The sequence below is a fragment of the Pan paniscus genome, chromosome 4, assembly GCF_029289425.2.
Source record: "Pan paniscus chromosome 4, NHGRI_mPanPan1-v2.0_pri, whole genome shotgun sequence".
NCBI lineage: Eukaryota > Metazoa > Chordata > Mammalia > Primates > Hominidae > Pan > Pan paniscus.
Genome location: NC_073253.2, coordinates 6,828,592 through 6,847,626, shown reverse-complemented (window position 1 = coordinate 6,847,626; position 19,035 = coordinate 6,828,592). Strand labels below are relative to the sequence as shown.

Sequence of the window (19,035 nt, the reverse complement as noted above, 5' to 3'; positions counted from 1 at the left end):
AGCGGCCCGGTAATGTCCTTTGCAGTCACAATGTCCAATTTTGTCTGGGGTGACACCAGTTGCCTTTGGCTGTCTTGTCTCGAGTTCACTCCAGTGAGAAACAGTTCCCAGTCTGTCTTTTATGATTGAGACAGTCTTGCAGGGTACCGGTCAGGTAGTCTGAATGTGCTTCAGTTTTGGTTGGCCTGAAGCGTCCCTGTGATGTGTGCGTTTTTGACAGGAGTACCACAGAGGTGGTGCTGTGTTCTCGCTGCTTCATGCCAGGAGGCTGACGATGTTGGGTTTTCTCTTTATAGTGGTGGTGAAGTTTTTTTTATTAGTAACATGGTATCTGTCTGCCAAGTTTCTCCACTGAAAAATTTGTAAGTATTGTGCAAGGAGACATTTCAAGACTATATTCCTCTCTCTCATCAAACTTTTAACTGCCAGCTTTAGTATTTCTTGATAATTTGCCTGAGCCAGTTTTTACTGTGATAGCTACAAATGGTTTTTCCCCATTTTTCATCACTTCTACATTATTAGTTCTCATTACATAGAATAAGCACTCCTCTCTCCTTTGTTTGCTTCTTGATTCGTTTTCTATCAGTATGGATTCAAGGATTCTGTTTTATTTAGTTATTTATTTATTTTTACTGTCATTTATTTTGGTTCTCAGATTGTCCCGGCATTGGCCAGTGGGAACTGTTTCCAGTCAGTTTCAGTGCTTTATCCTACTTGCTGGTCCAGGCCCTGGACTGGGGACACCAGGCACGGTGGGGACCTGGGGGCCACACAGGTGTGTGGGGATGGGGTTAGTGCTCTCAGCATCTTTCTCCTCCCTCAGCCCCCAGAACTTTTAGGGCAGTGAGATCTTGGTCTACAGAAGGGGATTGTTGAAAGATGCTTCTCTGGGGAAACTGTCTAGCTTCAAAGAAGCCGTAAAGATAGCGGCCTTAGGGTTCCTGGGAAGTAGCCCACTCTTATCACCCTGTAGCGAGGAGTCGCTCCCGCACTCAGCACTGCCTGTGAGCACCTTGCCTTGTCAGAATAGGCAACCCCGGGTAACCAGACACTGAGAGCAGCCTCCAGTGTTGGATGGATGTAGGGGTCAAAGACAACAGAATAGCAGCTAGCAAGTACAGACCACACAGGGAGAAGAAAACTTAAAAATTGATAAATAAGGAGGACAGTTATTATGGTGTATGGATAAGCCTGACGAAACATTCAAGAGAAGACTGCTCCTAACATGAAGGATTTTTTTTCTCTAACTTTAATCAGCATTTTGGTAAGGGTCTTCCGATTCCCAAAGAGTGCACGGCAGAAGAAAAGACATCAGCTGAAGAAGGAGTTTTCGCTTCCATCCAGCAGGGTTGTCTCTGATGAGGGCCTCTCTGAAGTAGCCAGCCCTATAGGTTGGGAGTAGTGGTTGCCTTCTGGTGGGGGTGCTTAAATGGGAGAAAAACTTTTTACTGAAAACTCTTTGTTTCCTTTGAACTTTGACGTACCTGTTGAGTAGATGAATAAAATAAATTTCCTAAAAAGAAGGACAACTTTGAGCCAGCAAGTCCACTTCACAGGCCCACAGATGAGTCAAATGTGTCTGCAGAGTCATTTGATGCAATGTTGTTAATAGCAGAAACCTGGAAGCCCTCAGCATCAATGACGAGGCACTGGGACACCAATGGTGCAGAGCCCCCAAGTGGACACTGGCCAGCAAAGGGGCTGAAGCAGCTCGCTGTGTCCTGGAGTCCAGTGACCACCAAGAAAGAAACGCAAGGTGTAGAGAAGAATGTGCATTCTGCTGCCATCGTGTACAGGGGGAAAATACACAGGCTTGGAGACATGTGCTTTTGAATTTATGTGAAGTAACTGGAAGGATACAGAAGAAATGGACAGTTTTGGTTGCCTCTGAGGAGGGCATCTATGTGGGCTGGCCAGTGTTAACAAGGAGATTTTAAATACAGATGCTCTTCAGCTTACGATGGGATTATGTCTTGATAAGCCCAGCATTAGTTGAAAATGTCCTACATCAAAGTGCATTAAGTACACCTAGACTACCTTCAGCACGCTCAGAACACTTCCATGCTACAGTTGGGAAAATCATCTGGCAACACAGTCCCCTGCAGAGGGTTGGTTGTTTACCCTTGTGATCGCATGGCTGATGGAGCAACTCGGCCATTGCCCAACATCACAAGGATATCGACTACAGATCACCAGCCCAGGTAGAGATCAAAATCCAAAGTACAGTTTCTATTGAATATGTGTTGCTTTCCTACCATCATAAAGCCAAAAAATCATGCGTTGAGAATTGTAAGTCAGGGGCCCTCTCTGTTAAAACACGGTAATCTTAGATCTATTCAATTAACAAGTGAGTAGTGAATAAGTGCTGCGAAAGAGATATCTGTGTCTCTGTGAGCCCAGAGGACAAAACTCTTAATGGGCATCCGCAAGTCTGGGATTGTGTATACACACGCTTCACCCTAGCAAATGGCACTCCATTCCCAGAGCACTTCTCAGGAAGTGGGTTTGGGATGTCTCTGTTCTCGCTCACTTCAACGAATGCTGAGCAGCCTGGGGTGGAGGGTGAGGGGCTTGACTCCTGGCTCTGCCGCGGTGGCCTGTGTGCCTCCACAACAGCCCCTTTGACCCCCGCCTCTGGGGTTCATGTCCTGGTGCATTCTGTGTGTGTGGGCTGCACCTTGTGACTTGCTTCTGATGCATAGAATGACGATGGGGCAAAACTTCCAATGAGATTATACAGAAGACTGTGACTTCCATCTTGTTGGTGATACTCTTGTGCTGTGTCGGGGTTCTCAAGACCCACCCCTGGGTTTGGTGAAGACTCTCAGGACTCAGCACCTAGTCCTACTCTGCTATGATTTATTACACAAAAGGCTTGTGATTGCAGCAAAGGGAAAGGCACATGGGGTAACATCTAGAAAAAAACAGGTGCAGGCTTCCGAGAGTCCTCTCCCAGAGGAATCAAACAGGACAGACTTGATTGACCCAGTGAGTTGTGATTACACATGCAAAGTGTTGTCTTTCAGGGAAGCTCATTAAAGACTCAGTGCTCAGGAGCTTACAGGGGTCATGTGGGCACCTGTCTGGCACCTCCAACATTCCAGACTCCTGCAGGGAAAGCAGGCACTCAGTGTATTGTTTGCATAAACAGTTTAGGCACATTGAACCACTCTTACCTGTTGGGATGTTGGGAACACTCCCAAAATCCAGGTTCCCAGAGGCCAACTAAGGGCCAGTCTTGCATTCAGGCCTTTTTGGGGAGAGTGGCCTTGGGCCTGCTGGGTAAAGTCCTCACACCTGCCTTAACTGCAATGAATTAAGTGCAGCATTGGAAAAGCAAGGAACTGAGGCCCTTAGTCCGGCAACTGCCTTGGACCCTAATCCAGCCAACAACCCCCCATACATGAGCTTGGAAACAGATCCTGCCCTAGTTGAGGCTTGAGTCAACCCACTTCTTGAGAGATGTTAACTTTAAAAATACAAAAGCACTGTATTAGTCTGTTATCATGCTGCTAATACAGACATACCTGAGACTGGCTAATTTATAAAGGAAAGAGGTTTAATTGACCCACAGTTCCACATGACTGGAGAGGCCTAACAATCATGACGGAAGGTGAATGGGGAGCAAAGTCACGTCTTACATGGTGGCAGGCAAGAGAGCTTGTTCAGGGGAACTCCCACTTACAAAACCATCAGATCTTGTAAGACTTATTTACTACCATGAGACCAGTGTGAGAAATCACCACCCCCATGATTCAATTACCTCCCACCAAGTCCCGCCCACAATACATGGGAATGATGGGAGCTACAATTCAAGATCACGTATCATATCAACCACAATTAATACATTTAGAAAACAGAGGAGACTTTATTTCTTGTAAAGGTTTCAGCCTGCAAGGTGGCCATCCTGCAGCCTGGGAAGCACAGCCTCCAGCCAAGACCAGAGAGAAACACCATGGAGGAAGAGAAGCTGGGACAGGAGCTTTATGCCGAACTGGTTGGCTAAACATGCATATTCAACAGGTGACAGGAGGAGCTATGAATATTCAGGATGGTCCTGGCACATGTGTACGGGACAAATGTTCGTGTAACATACCACCCATGTTCACTTTGGGATGGAGACTTAACATTCAAATGTACTACAGTTAGACCCTATATGTCAAAAGGTCTTTTCAGGACATGAAGGTGTCCAAGTGTACAGCCAGCCAGGACCAGTTCATGGTCAGGAGAAAGTTACTGGAATCAATCGCTTTGTACTACAGGCTCTTTGTAGTATACAAAGAGATTTCAGTAAGTTCAAGTCAAAGCTGCAGTTATGGCTGGTGGAACGGGGTCGGTTGGTTAACGTCTCTGAGCTGGATGAGCTGGAATTGTTTAATGTATCTCGAGGCCAGTGCTTGTTTAGTTGCTACAGAAAAATACCCTTGGCCGTTAGAAGAAAGGTTAGGGATGTGTGATGTAACCCTTGCCTGGCATGGCCTTGGGTCCTGTTTACAATCTGGTATCTTACTGCTACAGAGAGTCTATTTGCCAGTCTTAAGATCTCTGTGTTAACATTAATGTCGGTCAGTTGTGTCTAAACCACAAAAGGGAGGGGGTAGAATGAGGTGTGTCTGACCTCACATCCCACTATGGCTGGGAGCTTAGTTTTAAGGTTTTTCTGGGGTCCTCTTGATCACAAGGAGTCCATTCAGTCAGCAGGGGGCTTAGAAGTTTATCTGAGTTTACAGAGACTTGGAAGCAGAAGACCCAGTTAAGCCCTGCCAGCATTTGTGACCTACAGAAGTTGTGAGATATTAAATATTGTTTCAAGCCACTACATCCTGGGGTAATTTGTTACAAACCCATAGATGACTGATACAGTCACTTACTTCTTGACTATGTGACCCTGGGCAAGTTTCTTATCATCTCTGGGCCTTTATTTCCTCATCTATAAAATGGGCAGATGGTAGCACCTACCCAGTAAGGTGTGCTGAGGCCTGAGTTAGTGAATACATGTGTTGGGAAAAAGCTGAGTGTTGGGAAGAAGCTGAGGCAGGGCTTGCATGTCTGACATAATGTAAAAGAGTCTTGGAACATGTCCGGGGTCCAGGGTCTAAAACCCCTTGTGCCCTTTGGCACACCAAGCTCTGTGCTAAAGAGTGGAAGGCTACCCTGACGTACCTAATCTAAGCCCAGGGCATAAAATCCCTCGTGGCTTGGATAGAATCCAGGGCTTGTGGCTCCGGAATGTGTCTAGGCTTGCTGGCTCCTTGCTCCTTGCTCTCCCAGGATCGATTGTATCTTGAGTTAAAAGAACCTGCTCTCCATTATCTCCAGTAGCAGAGCAAATGCTAAACCATCACAGCTATAAATCATGTGCTTGATGCAACACGCCCTTTTGACCGCCACATTCTCGCCACCTCCTTCTCTGTTGGATTACCAATAAATAGCGTGGGCTCCCAGAGCTCGGGGCCTTTGCAGCCTCCATGATCGCGATGGTCCCCTGGCCCCACTTTACTTCTCAAACTTTTTCTCAATCCTTTGACTCTGCCAGACTTCGTCACCCCCACGACCTGGTGTTGGGTCTGATCACCCCAACATACGTGCAGTGCACTGAGAACGGCACCTGACAGCTAGTGTTTCAAGGTGGGGGCTGGTTGGGGTGCGAGGTGCTAAGACAGCACATTTACTGATAATCATTTATTTATCTATTTGCTAGTGAATAAAACTTTTTGACTGGGGGATCCAAAGATGAGGTGGGTGAAGCCTATAGAACTTAAATGTCATCTTTGCTCACATATTTGCCTGCTGCAAAATCTTCAGTACTAGCAGAAACTAACATAGTCACTGAATCACAGCCCTGAGAACCAAGGAGCATCACATAGTTCATGTATTCTTGTTCTAATTTCCTTTTATTGGTCTGGGGAGGAGGTGTCTCGTGCCCTTCTGCTGAGCTGTCAGTGTCAGGGCACCCTGGAGCTGGTTGCAGTGGGAAACACAGAATTGCATAACTGACTGCTTTTTAATGTCAAACACGAATTTCTACTACCTACCTCTCACATCCTCAATGCCAAACTTCAGCATCAAAGATTATTTTAAACTACCTTATGAAAAACTAATAAAAACTAGAAAACATTGGCCCTGCACTCCAAGTATCCAAGCACCCGGCAATTGATGCAAATTTGTGTTCTGATTAGGTCATTAGGTTATTTATAAGATAATTGTTGGTGTCAAGAGAACAACTTCACTTTACAATTAAAATTGAAATATCTGTGGTATGCTTTTCCAGGTGGATTTTGGTTACAACAGATGACATTTTCCAGTATCAAGATCTCTGAAATTTCAACCCATTTTAAACAACTACAATATAAAGGGTCCAGAGAAGGTACTAATGGGATATTACCAGAACCAACACACAGATAAGCCTGTTCATAAAACTGATCACCTTTCACGATCGGCCCTGCCCATTTGTATATTATGGTGTGTGTTAGAACTTGTTAGACAAATAATCTTTGGAAGCCAGTTTCTCTGGGAAACACTCTGCGCTAGAGATTTGCGTGCAGGAAGTTTGGATCATTCCCTGCAGCTGAGTGAAAGAAGCAGGGTTGGGTGGATGGGGCTGAAGGAGACATGGGGCTGTGTCGCAGGCATGACAGGCCCCAGCGGGTCCCACGGGGTGCTCTGGAGCTGCATGACGTGGCAGGGTTGGGGTGAGAGTTGACACCGCACCTCCAACATCAACCAGCCGTTAGATGTGGGGTGTGGGCTGCCCTGGGAAAGATCACGACTTCGGCAGGGAGACTTTCTTCAGCTGGGGGAACTCCCCAAGAGTGTCCCAGCTACCAGCTGAGACTGTCTCAGCTCCTGGACAGCTCCAGACCTGAAGACCTCCTTATCTGCTCCACCACTTCAATACGTCTGTTCACATGGTTGAGTAATGATTACAAAGACAGCAATAGGAAGTATAACCTCCAAATCACTAGAAAAGAAAAGTCACAAAATTGCAACAGTCTAAGGAAAGAGAAGAAAGGAAGTAAAAAGGATAGAAGGCTGGGTGCGGTGGCTCACGCCTGTAATCCCAGCACTTTGGGAGGCCAAGGCAGGCGGATCACGAGGTCAGGAGATCGAGATGAGACCATCCTGGCTAACACAGTGAAACCCCGTCTCTACTAAAAATACAAAAAACATTAGCTGGGCGTGGTGGCGGCTGCCTGTAGTCCCAGCTACTCGGGAGGCTGAGGCAGGAGAATGGCGTGAACCCAGGAGGCGGAGCTTGCAGTGAGCCAAGATCGCACCACTACACTCCAGCCTGAGCGACAGACCGAGACTCCGTTTCAAAAAAAAAAAGAAAAAGAAATAGCAAGAAAACATACTAACCAGAAAATGCAAAACAGCTCACAAAATGGAAATAAGACTGACCTACACAGGCAAATGCTAATGCAAGATGCAGGTGTGGATACTTAATTTTAATTATGTTTTGAATAGTTAAACACTGAGTTCAATATTTGAGAGATTCAGCTCTGTGAAATGCTCCCTCCCACCCCCTTGCCCAGCCCCATCCTCTGTGGGCAGCCAGCAGTAACAGTTTCCTGTCCATCCCTCGAGATATTCTGTGCAGATAGGTAGATATGATTTTCCCCTGTTAAACAATTTTTTTTTTTTGAGACAGGTTGTCACTCTGTCGCCCAGGCTGGAGTGCAGTGGCATGATCTTGGCTCACTGCAACCTCCACCTCCCAAGTTCAAGTGATTATCCTGCCTCAGCCTCCCCAGTAACTGGGATTACAGGTATGCACCACCACACCCAGCTAATTTTTGTATTTTTCATAGACATGGGGTTTCACCATGTTGGCCAGTCTGCTCTCAAACTCCTGACCTCAAATGATCTGCCTGCATTGGCCTCCCAAAGTGCTGATATTATAGGCATGAGCCACCTTGCCCAGCCGTGTTACACAAATATTGACATCTATTCAGAATGTTTTGTTCCTAGGATTTGTTTTTGTTTAATCACAGGTCTGACAGATCATTTCCTATCAGTACATAAGGAGCGTCATTCTTTCCAGAGTGGCAGAGGGTCCCTTGTTTATCCAGACCCCTGTGAATACATATGTGGATTACTTCCAATCCTTTGTTATTACCTACAAAGCCTGCAATGATAACGCTGTACCTTTCATTTCAAATATTGCACACGTGTGTGCGTTAGAATAAATTCCTAGGAGTCGTATTTATTGGTCAAGGAGTATGTGTGTTTTAAATTATGATAGGTATTAGGTATGTCAATATATCAAAAAAACACAGTTCATGGCAAGACACAGTAAATAGGGGAACAGGGAAACTTTCTACATTTGATATTTATAAAAGGAATAACCTGTCAAGAACACGTGACAGCACTTAATCTTAAAGCACCTTACAACAATCACCACAAACACAAAATAATTTAAAAAGAACTTAAGCACCTTACAACCACCACCACAAATACAAAATAATTCAGAAAGAACTTAAACAAGCACCATACAACAATCACCACAAACAAAATAATTCAAAAAGAACTTAAATAAGCACCTTGCAACAATCACCACAAACACAAAATAATTCAAAAAGAACTTAAATAAGCACCTTGCGACAATCACCACAAACACAAAATAATTCAAAAAGAACTTAAACAAGCACCTTACGACAATCACCACAAACAGCAAATAATTCAAAAAGAACTTAAACAAGCACCATACAACAATCACCACAAACACAAAATAATTCAAAAAGAACTTAAGCACCTTACAACAATCACCACAAATACAAAATAATTCAAAAAGAACTTAAACAAGCACCTTACAAGAACCACCACAAATACAAAATAATTCAAAAAGAACTTAAGCACCTTACAAGAACCACCACAAATACCAAATAATTCAAAAAGAACTTAAACAAGCACCTTACAACAATCACCACAAATACAAAATAATTCAAAAAGGACATATAAAAGCACCTTACAACAATAACCAAAAAATACAAAATAATTCAAAAAGAACTTTAAAAAGCACCTTACAGAAATAATCAAAAATAAAAAATAATTCAAGAAGAATTTAAGCACCTTATAACAATCACCACAAATACAAAATAATTCAAAAAGAACTTAAACAAGCACCTTACAACAATAACCAAAATGCAAAATAATTCAAAAAGAACTTAAAAAAGCATCTTACAACAATCACCACAAATACAAAATAATTCAAAAAGAGCTTAAACAAGCACCTTACAACAATAACCAAAAAATACTAAATAATTCAAAAAGAACTTAAAAAAGCACCTTACAGCAATAAACAAAAAATACTAAATAATTCAAAAAGAACTTAAAAAAGCACATTAGAACAAAATATTGGGTAAAGCAAAAACTGTTACCAATATAATAAGAAATAGACAAATCTATGGTTATATAAAAAATTTTTAATACTAGCATCTAACAGAAATTGACAAAATACAGGGATTTGAATATCAATTAACGAGCTTGAGTAAACACAGAATAGTGTGATAGAACACATGGTACAGGTGATCAATAACTCAAAAGCATATTCTTTTGAGAAGACCAATAAAATAGACAAATATATGTTAATTGCTCAAGGAAAACAGAAAGAGAGAAGGTCATTACACTAATGGAGACTCTTAGGCTTGCAAGAACATACTAAGTCCACTTGCACACCAATGGATTTGAAAATATACATGAAGTAGAAATAGCCAAGTAGGCACAAGTTAGCAGCATTGTTCCAAGAAGAGAAAAGCCTGAGTAGGAATAATATTCATAGAAAAATGGAAAAGGCATTTGGAGATCTACCCATTTTCATACCCTTTAGCCCCAAGAAAAGAGGCACTAGGCCAGGGAGGTTTCCAGGTAAGTGTTACCACATTTTCAAGAAAGATCTATTTTCTGTGTTAAACTCATTCTATAGAAAAAGCTGGAAATTTCCGCCTGCCATTCTGTGATGCTAGCATATCCAGGAGACTCACGGTAGATGAAGGTACCCACAGAGGAAACACTAACACTCTTACCATCGCCGACATAAACAGGCCTCATAAAACATCAGTGGCACAAATCGAGCAGTGATTAAAAAAATGAGCCTGTCACGATGCATTCATGAAACATAAGGAAGTATACTCTCATATAATGACATGCTTATACATTTATTAATCATTTGTATGATAAAATATATATGAATTTACATCTTTAATATGACATAAGGAATTATAAGGAATATTATGAAGTTAAAGAATAAAATATAATTATTGATACACTAAAATCCAAGATTCATTCCTTATTTTAAAAAATAACAATAAACAAGAGTAAAAGGAAACTTATTTAATTTGATAAGGAGTATGTACCAGAAATCCTGTATCAAGCATCATACTAACGGTAAAATATTTTGTTTTAATTGTTAACATTTTAAATGTATTTAAAAATAGAGAGGGTTTCTCCATGTTGGCCAGGCTGGTCTTGAACTCCTGGCTTCAAGTGATCTGCCCACCTCGGCCTCCCAAAGTGCTGGAATTACAGGCATGAACCGTTATGCCTGGCCTTAATGCTAAAATCCTAAAAACAGAAACAAGGTAACAGATGTTGCTGTCAACATTCCACATCTGAGGTGCAGCCTTGGGAAGATGAGACTAACACTGCCCCTATTTGCACGTCATATAATTATCTATTTAAGAAAATAAACTGAAAAGGCATAAAAGCTCACAATAGCTTAATAATTTTTTAAAGATGAAAGACATTATAAGAATTTTTTTAAAAAGTGACACACTGGGAGAAAGTATTTGCTGTGTATGTTAGACACCCCACATCCATAATATGTAAATAGCTTCTGCAAATCAATAAGAAAAAGATGAGTCATTTGAGAGAAAATTTGGCAAAGGAGTAATTTGCAAAAAAAAAAAAGGACATACAAATGGCCAATAAACAGCTCCACTTATACTAAAAACTAAAAAATGATAATATGAATGAATTTAAATTTTTACTCTTCAAAGGGGTACAAGTTTAAGGAGTAGAGACATTCAGCTAAGAGGATGCTACAGGGATATGGGTACTTTTGGAATAGCTGGGTCTTCTTGCAAGGTGGGCTTTCCATGTGCTTCTGATCCAGAGAGGTGGTGGTGTTTGTGTTTGACGAAGCTGCTGACACTGCTGTGCTGACATCTGGCGAAGTGAAGGTCTGAGTACAGAGAAGGTGGCTACTCTAAGACTTCCACCGCAGTAGTGGCAAAAAGCCAGCAAATCAAATGGATGATGACCTTCACTTACAGCAGCTGGTCCTCCCATGGTGCTGCTGGACAATGGCCAAGTTCATCCCTGGTCATGGCTGTGCTGGCTGTGACGTCTCCAGAGGTGGCAATCATGGCAGAATCCTTCATTAGCGCGAGATGCACAAAGAATCAGAACAAAAACTGCAACTATGTTCTTAAGCATCACCGGAAAGTCCGAGACCACGTTTTTTGCCTGTACTCTCTCACCGGCTGAAATTAATTCTTAGGACAACATCATCTGCTTGTTATAAACTCAGGCAAGAGGGTGGCATCACACCTTTTCTGCATCATGCTGTATACTGACTTGCTTGTTTTGTTTACTGTCTGCCTCCTTCCCTTTTGAAAGCAAGCTCCATGAGGACAGAGAAGTTCGTCTCCATTCCCAGTGTTGGCCTCAGTAAGTGTTTGTTGAATGAATGTTGGTGAACAAATAAATCCCCAGCCTCTGGTGTTCTGTGCAATCCCAGACTCTCCAGGGGAAGCACTGAATTACTGGTCCCTGCCACAGGAGACTTCTCTGCTGTGCTGATCGGGGTTGCAGTTTGGAAGGAAGGAGGTGGGACCAGCGCTCTGGCCATCCATGCAGGAGGTGTGTAGGGGTCTTTGATTTGCCTCCCTCCCCACACTTGTCACAGGACTCAGGGAAGGGCTTTTGACCAACCCGCCGGGGACACCTGCGTAACCAGAGTAGCTAACTCTGATTCAGGCAATGCTCATTCACCGTCTTCTACCTGAGCCACAGCTCCCCTCTTGGAGCCCCTTTTTTTCTTGGCCAACATTTGTCAAGGGCTTAGTGTCTCAGTTCAACATGGAAACATGCTCCCTGGTGGCATCATGACCTGACTCGTCTTCCATGAAGAAGCTGAGGCGCAGGCAGAGGGGCTTGCTGGGGGATGGAGCTGGGGTTAGCTGCTAGGCTGGGCTGGGACGGGAGCCTGGCTAGGCTGGTTGTGATGCTGGCTGGTGGCAAGGAAGGAGGAAGTGTTCGTGCGCCCAGCAGATGTGAATCCATCTCACCTGGTGAATACAATGTCTCTAAGATGCCAGCATGAGATCGCACTCAGTGCTCTGAGGGACAGAGCCTTGTCCTAAGGGAGCCGCAGTCCTTAAGGGAGCTGACCAAGCTGAGGCGCTGCCTGGGGAGGGAGGGTAGAGTAGAAGAGCAAGGCTGAGTGCCAGGGAGGAGGAGGGAGGGGGTGGAAGAGAAGACACGGGTCTGCCTGAGGGTTGGGGCCAGGTCTGAGGGACAGGGAGGACTGGGTAGCAAGCCGGGGGCGGAACACCCACTACCCGCAGCCCTAGCCCCACTCCGCTAAGTCTACACTAGGACACTCACCTGCTTTAACACTGCACACCTGTGGATGTCTTAGAGGCACTTTTCATGCTGTTGACATGTGAGGAACCTGGGGCTCAGGATGGGCGCCGTGTACCGCAGCCACCTCAGCCGGCCCAGTGGCAGAGCTGGAGTGCGCTGTGTGTAAATGCCTCCATAGTCACCACACGCTGATCCGGGACATGATATTCTGTCTCCACCGCCCAAAGCAAGGTTTCGCAAACAAGCTTCTCTAGAGTGAAGTTTCTGGATTTCCCAGGAGCTGTAAAAAGTAAAAAAATAAAACCTCACTAGCACTGTTGGAAATCATTCCTTTTTACATTCTGCTTTAAATCCACATTTTTAAGCAATTCCAAATTGAACTGGCTTAATTGCACCCCCTTTCAGGATGCTCCTAAGAGAAGTGGGTGCCACGTGGTTGCCTTCCCTGTGAATTTCAGGGATGGATGACTTTTCTCTCATGCCCTTTGGGGACTGGCCAGTGTTTGGGCACGGTGTCTGGTGTATGCTGGGGCAGCAGGCGAAGGTGGCCGCCTCTCAGGAAAGGAGAGGGGAAGATGACTCACTTTGAAGCTGGCCTGGGCTGGGGGGGCTGCCCTTTTCATTGCCTGCTAGCCCATTGTTTCAGTTTCCTGGGGCTGCCATCACAAAGCAGCACAAATTAGAGGCTTGAACAACCGAGATGGATTGTTTCTCTGTTCCGGAGGTGGGAACTCCAAAGTCAAGGTGTGGGCAGGGCTGGTCATCTCTGAGGGCTGTGTGGGGAGGACAGGTTCCAGGCCTCTCTCCTTGGCTTGTCCATGACCATGTTCATGGTCACACTGTGTTCTCCTTGTGTTTGTGTGTGTCTGTCGCCACATTTCCCTTTTTCTGTAGGGACACCAGTCATATGGGCTGATGCCTCACCCTGATGACTCGATTTAACTTGGTAAAGACCCTCCCTCCACATAAGCTCCCATTCTGAGGTACTCAGGATTAGGACTTCAGCACATGCATTTCAAGAGGGACACAGTTTAGCCCATTGCACGCATCCTGGGGCCAGGTGCAGGGAGCACACAGCGTCAGATGGAAGATGGTCACGGCCATCCTGAGCAGCTGGGTGGGGCGCTGTGGAGGAGAGCCCGAAGGCCAGGCTGATGGGCTCTGGTCCAGCACAACTGCAACTGCACGGGGCTGATGGGGGTTTGTGATGCTGACTGTTGTGATGCTTTGTTCACAGGAGACTGGGTGACGGCAGTGAGGGGAAAAGACAAGGTTAGCTATGAGCCCAGCACCTCAAGAAGGAACTGAGCCCGGGATTTTTTTTTTCATCATCCCAAAGCAGAAATTGCATACCATGAGGGCCAGGTGCTGGGCTACCTTGTCTCTTGACCTTCCAGGTCCTCACTGCAACCTGGAAACAGAGACACTCACTGTTGCCATACTCTTGGCCTTCCCATCACCAAGGCTGGGCAGAGTGGTTTGGACTAAAGATTTGATAATTAGGAAAAAATTAAAGCCCCAGCTCATCTTCTCATCTTCCCCTTCCAGGGAGAACACAGAGAGGACTGGGCCTGGAGAGAAGAAGCCGACCGAGCATGTTCCGGGGAACCAGCCATAGCCCCCCAGGGCTCACCAACCAAGGGGAACTGCAGGGAAACAGCTTCGTGGAAAAACTCCCTGCCTCTTCCTTTTCCCCCTTCTTCCCTCCCTCGGTCCTTCCCTCTAGTCTACCACAGCCCTCCCCTGCAGCACACACAGTCTGGATACTGGCCACATCCTTAAATACAGGCCTTGCCCTGGAGTGGCTCCCTGGGTAGTCAAACTAATTCTCAAATCAATATGTCATGTATCATGTGCATACTATATCACATATGACATGTGATGTATATGTATATGTGTTAGGTAACATCCAATGATATCATGGAAAGACAAGTCCCTCACTCCCTGCTGAAATTTTCAGCTGCGATGTGACCTCGGAGTGGGGGCTGTGCAGCGGGGTCGAATTCCTCAGGGGAGAGACTGCCTCGTGCTTTTATTAGGGGGTAGAGTTTAAAAGCATATGTATTTAGCATTATGAGTATAAATTCTGCATTATGAATATAAATTCTAGTTCTATGAATATAAATGCTACGTTTGGAAGAGGAAACTACAAATTTAGAAAAAATAACATAAACTGCAGAAAATTAACAGATTTTTTGCCTTGTGGAGCATAGAAACACCTCCTGCGGTGACGGCACCCTTACCCTCATTTACCCCCATCCGGAGTCTATGGGGGAGGTCAGCGTGGGGAAAGAGATGCTCAGCTTCTTCCGAAGCGGTTTCCAAAGGTCCCGGAACCCGGGGCTGTAGACGCAGAAGGCGGGGGCGGTGTCCACACTCGCGCACCGCAGCCCGGTGGCTCTCAGGCCCCCACCTGGCGGGACCCTTCCCTCTCCTCTGCCACCTGGAAGGGACGGAGCACCTGACGCGCGCATCGGGGGCCAACGCCGCAAGTTTCTGTGACGTGAGGTCTTTGCAGGTGGCCGGGGCTTTCCTCCCACAGGGACACGCGGCCTGCGCCCTCCTAGGCGTGCAAGTGCGGCTGGGAACTGGCGCCCTTCAAAGCCCCAGTGCCCCGGAGCCGACAGCGCGCCGGTGGAGGAGCTGCAGAAAGGGGCCCACGCCGCAAAGGCGCTGTTGTCGAGGACCCCGTGGGGTTCCAGGGCTGGTGCTGGCGAGCCCCGGCCGCGCCGCCCCATCTTTACCGCGCACCCCGGCCGCTCCGCCCCCTCTACCGCGCACCCCGGCCCGCCCAGCCCCCTCTACCGCGCACCCCGGCCGCTCCGCCCCCTCTACCGCGCACCCCGGCCGCTCCGCCCCCTCTACCGCGCACCCCGGCCGCTCCGCCCCCTCTACCGCGCACCCCGGCCGCTCCGCCCCCTCTACCGCGCACCCCGGCCCGCCCAACCCCCGCGGCCCCGCGTTCCCCGCCTCCCGCGGCTCCTCAGCCCAGCGGCCGGCAGGGGATGCTGCCGGGCTCCGAGGCCCGGGTCCTGCGCGGCGCCGCGGGGAGACACGCGAGTCCCGGGCCGGCGCCGCCGTAGGCCGGGAGTGTGTGCAGCGTGACTGCGGCGAGCCCCGACGCCCGAGAAGCGGGGTCCTGCTCTCGGGGGGATTCTTTGGAGACAGCCTGGGCGCTGGGGAATCCGGCGGGTGGGGAGGACCCAGCTCGGCCCTTGAGGCGCTCAGGCCTAGTCCAGGCCATACAGGTGTGCAGGACAGGGACCAGCCACAGGCCGCATGCACCTTAATATGCAGTGAATAAAAAAGACCAGACGGACCTGGGGTTGATGACGCCATCTGAACAAAGCGTCCCCGCCCCACATACCGTTCGCCCCTCCTGAGTCCGTCCCGTCGGTGGGAGCAGAGCCAGGGAAAATCACTAAGGACTCTCCCCTCCAAGGCGAGGACTTGCCTGACCCGCTTAGGCAGCGCCAGCCTCCCAGGTGTGGGTGGCTTCACCCTCCCCTAGCTGGAGTTAGGGTGTGTCCATGCTCTGAGTCCTGGACTCCAGGAGGTACTCACCGTGTCAGCAGAAGAACGCATGAATCTATTTGAGATCACGCACCGAAGAGCTGCAGCGCCTGGCTCCTTGATGCAGAGGCATTAGGAAGCCAGTTGTCTACTTGCGATGAATGATGAAGGACTCCACTTTACAGAGGAAGAGAGAAAACCTTGCCAGCAAATCAGTCACCTCCGGACTCCAACCTAATTGACCAAAGTTAGGTTATTGATGAGGTTATTGATGGGCTGGACACCAGTGAGCTGAGAACGAGCAGTAGTTAATCCCCAGTGTCCACAAAGAGCCTGATGGCCACTGTCCCTCCATGTCCCCTCCCGGCCCAGGAGTCAGCCAGGCACCTGGGCACCGTTCACTGGGTTTTCCTGCAGGGCTGTGTGGGGGTGAGCACAGGGTGGCCCCTCTCCTTCCCGAGCCCTTAATTTCTTATTGTTATATGTGTCCTTCTCACAGGGAAAGCTGAACCCAGGATGAGCTTATTCAAAAATATGTTTTTCTATTCCCCTCAAAAGGAATTGGCAGTAAACGTGTTTCTCTTTTTTACTCTCTGGAATTTTATCTGTATCTTGAAATTCCTGCCAAAACCCACAATCTAAGGCGATGCATTATTTAAAAATCAACTGAATTTCAACTAGAAATGGAATGTGAACATTATAAAGCAGAAGCTACTCTTCAGCTCTTTTCCTGGTTCCTCAGAGAAACCAGGCAAGGAGATGATGTGGGGGTTGGTCAGAATCTGGGGGAGACAAAGGGTGGGCTTCCTGGGGCCTGTGCTCCTTGGGGCCAGTTAGCTGGGTGACCTCAGGAGACACTCGACGGTGTCTCAATTCTCTCACTGCTGAAACAGGCGGGTGGGACCTATGGATTGTCCATATCCCTTCCAGCTTGGATCTGTCATTCCACGGATAGGTGCTGAGAGCCTACAGGTCCCACTTGGCAGCCTTCCGAGTTACCTGCTTGGGGAAGGTTTCGTGATGCATGGTTTGCGTCCTGTCCCCTGACTAAAGGGTCTTCTCGTGAATCCCTCAAATCTTCTCGTACCCTTCTCCAACTGTCAACATACAGATCAATGTGAAAAAAGACACTGATTTATTTCTGTTTTACTTATTTATTTTTTGGAAATGGGGCTTTGAGCTGTGGCCCAGGTTGGAATGCAGTGGCACCATCATAGCTCACTGTAACCTCAAACTTCTGGCCTCAAGGGATCCCCCACCTCAGCCTCGAAAAACTCTGGGATTACAAGCATGAACCAGTGCACCAGGCCCTGATTTGTCTCTGAATCATGAAGTTTTGCCAGTTGTCTTGCAGATAGAATGCTTTAGCATGTGTTTGTGTTGTAATCTAAAGCTAATGATTGTAACCTCTTTGGGACACCCTGGTACCCTCCAATGGAAAGGACAACTCCAATGTAAGGAGTGCCCTCCCCTCCCTGCTCCTAAACTTTCTCATAGAACTATTCTGACCCTGGAACAATCCTCACATTTGGCTTCCAGTAAACCTTTCTCAAATTATTTCTGCCTCAATAGCCTTAATTTTGGCTGACAGTATTTAGCAGTTTAACTGCAATAGAGTTAAATTTTATACAGTGTGTGTGTGAGAGGGGGAAGTGTGGGGATTTCAAGTCAGCAGACTTGCAGTCTTAGAGTGGGGAAGGCTTTTAAAATTTTGAACCCAAACCCAGATACATAAAAAAAATAATAAAATCAACCACACAAAAATCTTCTGAATGAAAAAAGACCCATAAAATAGTCATGACAAAAAAAAAAAAAAAAAAAAACCAAACAAACAAACAAAAGGAAAGGCATCCCAAATCAAGGGACTAATTTGTTCTTTAATAAACAAAGAGTGCCTCCAAATCAAACAGAAAAAGATCAACAGAGAAAGAGGTAAAAATATCTATCTATCTATCTATCTATATATACACTAATGGCCAATAAACATGTTGATATATGCCCCATTTCATTAGAGGGTGCAAAGTTGAACCATGAGCTTTCTCCCATAGCTGTATTGACCAGGTACCCTCATATATTGCAGATGAGGGTATGCATTGATTGAACCTACTGGCTGGCAATAATTATCAAATTAAAAACACTCATACCTTTTGACTTAGGAATTGTACTTCCAGGAATTTATCCAACACATCTTTCGGTAAGTGTTCGAGGCAGATGTGCAAAGTTAATCACACAGCATCGCAAGAGTGAAGGATGGGAAACCACCTGCTAATAGGGAACTGATTGAATAAATTACCACGTATCCACAAAAGGGAATGGCATCGCGCACTTGCTGAAAGCGTCAGGCAGCTCTGTATTTGCTGATGCATGTTTCTAATATATCTTGGTGAATGCAGAAAAGCAAGGCGCGGATGGGCAGAATCTCTGGCGTCTGTCTACTTTACATGGCTCTCTCCGGAAAGATATGCAGGGAGCCTGATCCAGGGCTCATCTCTCGAGAGGAGACTGAGTGCCTCATGGATGGCAGTTAGAGGGGAACACATTGTATACCTTTAAATTTTGTTCCACATCTGTGTATTACTTGTTAAAAATAAATAGGGCACTTAAAAAGAGTAAAGTTAACTCCTATGGGAGAACATTTGTGTGGTCAGAATGAAAGTGTGGTGGCTTTTGCACTGGAATTGGAGTGGATCTTCTCCACGTCAGCCTCTGATGAAGGAGTGGCTTGAAGTGAGGAAACCCGTCCTCAAACTCTGGCTGGGAACCGAGACTGCCCGTGCACAGCAGCGGAGCCTGCCCATGCCATGCTCACCATGGAGCTCTGCTCATGAGTCCCAGGGTAGAGGGAATTGCCTGCTCTGTGGAACTGGTTCCCATGTCTTTTAGAGGGACTGGTTCCCATGTCTTTTAGAGGGATGTTGAATGTACATGGCAAAT

General features: G+C 46.5%; 1 long non-coding RNA gene across 1 annotated transcript; it reads right to left on the bottom strand.

The window, feature by feature from the left end:
- Positions 1-6,381: 6,381 nt before the first annotated feature.
- Positions 6,382-18,981, bottom strand: LOC100979078 (uncharacterized). The gene is made up of 4 exons (XR_155755.5): positions 16,153-18,981; positions 14,832-15,031; positions 12,610-12,868; positions 6,382-12,409 (listed from the first exon to the last, which is right to left on the bottom strand). It is a non-coding gene; the product is annotated as an uncharacterized LOC100979078 (long non-coding RNA).
- Between the last annotated feature and the right edge of the window lie 54 nt (positions 18,982-19,035).